The 3,466-nt window shown below is 34.7% G+C and overlaps 1 long non-coding RNA gene across 1 annotated transcript; it reads right to left on the reverse strand.

Moving 5' to 3' along the window:
- Positions 1 to 1,234: 1,234 nt before the first annotated feature.
- LOC137242651 (uncharacterized) lies at positions 1,235 to 2,044 on the reverse strand. The gene is made up of 2 exons (XR_010950321.1): positions 1,564 to 2,044; positions 1,235 to 1,461 (listed from the first exon to the last, which is right to left on the reverse strand). It is a non-coding gene; the product is annotated as an uncharacterized lncRNA (long non-coding RNA).
- Positions 2,045 to 3,466: the final 1,422 nt, after the last annotated feature.

The raw sequence follows: 3,466 nt of genomic DNA on the forward strand, positions 1-3,466 counted from the left end.
CACCCAACATCAAGGGGGAGGGTGTAGCAACACTATACATTATAAGTATTGTAGTGTGTATTCACCATTATATTTTTAGTATTATTATTCATAGGGTCACCCTGTGTAAGCATCCCAAGTAAACAGATGTTTTTGCAAGCACTTCATGCAAGCTTAAAGCTACAGACATTGGTGCTTTATCGGTAACCGTATCGGTAACCTTATAACAGCTGATTCGACCAACCTTATGGGAATCAATGCAATCGATTATTGGTGTCGCTAAGGTCGTAACCGTATCGTAGCCATCCAATTGGTTTTTGGTTTACCGTCGTAACGATAAACAGCTGATTACGTTAGGGATACGACTACAGCGATACGACATACGGCACCAATGACTCCCGCTTAAATCGTAACATAAAGAAACGCTATGCATTCCAATAGAATTGACAAGAGTATAAAAGCTCGATCTTCACAGTAAATGTTTTACTTTGTGATGAACTGTGCACTCGGGAGGTATGTTATATGTTGTGTATACATGTTAATTTCTATATCCATTTGATATGTTGTAGGTGCATTGCTACCATTATAAGGCGAACGGCGCAAAGCCGGTCACTTGGAAAATAGCAATGGACTGCAATATAATAGTTCTATCGCTACCACTACAAGGCGAACGGCGCAAAGCCGGTCACTTGGAACATAGCAATAGACTACAATGTATATTTTATTGTTGTTGTACGGGACAAGGCAAACAGTGTAAAGCTGGAGTCATTGGTGCCGTTTGTCGTATCGCTGTAGTCGTATCCCTAACGTAATCAGCTGTTTATCGTTACGACGGTAAATCAAAACCCAATTTGTTGGCTACGATACGGTTACGACCTTAGCGGCACCAATAATCGATTGCATTGATTCTCATAAGGTTGGTCGAATCAGCTGTTAAAAGGTTACCGATACGGTTACCGATAAAGAACCAATGTATCCAGCTTAAAACTGGTCACTTGAACGGTACTTGAATTCTTTTATATATTTGTAAATTAGTTACAGCGGTGAACCCTAATTTAATGTAAATATAACATTTTTTTTTATAACATTTTTGTATATTTTGTCCATTTAGGTTAATTACCTACGTAATACCCTGTCATTTTGAAATAAACATTCAAACACAATTTTCTCTTCTTCTTCTTCCATCGTGAGAGAAATCATTTGGTATAATTCTGATCGTGTTCATACTACACAATCGAAGAACCCAAACATAACCTTTATTATATTTTATTTTTATTTTTTTTATCAATTTACAACAGAATTTTAACAAAAATGTAAGTAAAACTTGGTAAGAAACGTAGAAGCCTTGATGATGATTGTTTTTTATATGTTTCCAGGTCAAAAACAACATGTCGATGTCGAAGTCCTTGGACGTATTTGCCCCGCAAATGTATCCCACACATACTTGAAAGCATCCTTATTAAGTCGAAAGTTTTTTTGAACCTAAATAAAAAAATAAGTCATTAAACTTTACCACTTTTAAGTTCAATTTCTTACAATTCGTCACTCATCTCAAATGGATTACACAAATCTCGCAATATTTACCTTTCCATTCTCGCCTGACCATTTTCGTATGCTTTGCTTTCCAACTCCACAAATAATTCCGCGGCTATTGATTCCATTATAATAGACAGCTATAATTTCTATCTGTTGGTTGGGTCCACTTATATGCCAAAGCAAGCTGCCGGAGTAGAGGAAGGTAAAGCGAAAACATAAACAATCCTTGCGCAAGGAATAAATAAGTCTTCATAAAGTATTTTTGGCCAGTGCAATGAAATTAGCATCCATAAAATTCAGAAAATGCTAACTATATTCGTGCAGGAATCCGTTTTAACAAAACTTGGTGGCCACGGCAGGGAATTGGCCAAAAGAACGACAAAAACACACTTACAATTATGAAAGCACTTCACTCAAAAAAATATAACACGGCGGCAATATATTCTATTACTTTTTTTTGTACAAAATGGCGTGGATAATAAAATATGGACGTTTTTCAGTGTTTTTTACAATTTTTCTTTAATTTATTTTGTTCCAATGTTCACACATTCCGTACAAACAGCTGATTTCGAAAAATCATTTGTTCTTCCTTTTCTCGTTACGATTCCGTCGTAATGCAGAATACCCAACTTCGATTAAAGCGGAGCTTAGGACAGGAACGTGTTATGGAAACGCATCTACAATGGAGCAGCAAGGAAGGCAGTCGGCATGATATCGTGGTGCACTGTGGCTAGTCATGTCGGCTGGGCTGGGTTCTTGCCAACCTTGCTGTCCTGCGCCATAAACAGAAAAAAGGTTATAGCATGCCTTTCAAAACTGACTGAAGCGCAGAGACGACTCAAAACGCTTATAATTTCAAACTAAAACAACATCCGGCCGAACCCGATGTCGCGGACAGACCGCTAAATTAAAAACGAAATTCAAAATACAGAAATTTAAAACAAACTTCAAAAAAAACTAAACGCAAAAGAAAAGGAATAAAATTAACCGAACCGGAAATGACCGGTTACCAAACGCTGAAAATCCAAAAAAAAAAAAAAAATGCTGAAAATTAAAGGAAAAAAAGAAAGGGCCGAATAACATAGAGGGCGCCGCGGTTGTTGTTGCGACGCGCGGTGCTTATCCCACCCTCAAATCCATCGCCACCGACGCACCTGATTTCGGTGGCCGTACCTGAATTACCCTAGGTACCTGAATTACCTTAGGTGCCCTAGTGATATGATACTAAGGCTTAATTGAAGTATGCTAAGGCATAAAAAAATTAATGTTGCGTGTATTTAAAAACGGCTGTATTACATATTCTTTTCAAAGGTTAGACAACACACAAGTTGAAAAAAAAACTGTCATACTAATTCTAAAACTAGATTAGTTAGGATACGTTGCCGACTGATTTATATGGCAGTCCTTTTATTTTCTAATCTTATCCTATCCCACCTTTATTATTTTATTTTATTCTATGGTAGTTTAGGTTTTTTTGAATATTTAGCTCAGTTTTATTGTATTTTATTCTAATTCATTTTATTTTATCTTTTACTTCATGTTATCTGGTTTAACATTAATTTTAATTTTATATATCCTTCCTCTTTTCTTTTTTTTTTGTTTTTTTTTTTTACCTTCAGTCTAAGTAGATGTTTATTTTGTTTCCTGGTTTTATGTAATATTTAAGTGGTTATACAATATTAGTATTAATTTAGTAGTAAATGTTTCCCTTTTTGATTTGAATACTTATATACATTAAATGTTTACTAACATACACTTATTAGTACGAGCGCGGCTTAAAAAAAAAATTTTGTTTTCTTTCTGATTTTAATAAATATTATATATATATATATATATATTCTAAATATATGTATGCATGTGAACAGTTAGGCAAAGCATGAGAGTCAAATGGCTTCGAAAAAATATATGAAAAAATATAATTTTTAATAAAGCAGTTTATTTATTTATTAAA

Source organism: Eurosta solidaginis, chromosome 2 (assembly GCF_040869045.1).
Source record: "Eurosta solidaginis isolate ZX-2024a chromosome 2, ASM4086904v1, whole genome shotgun sequence".
In the NCBI taxonomy this organism is placed as follows: Eukaryota; Metazoa; Arthropoda; class Insecta; order Diptera; family Tephritidae; genus Eurosta; species Eurosta solidaginis.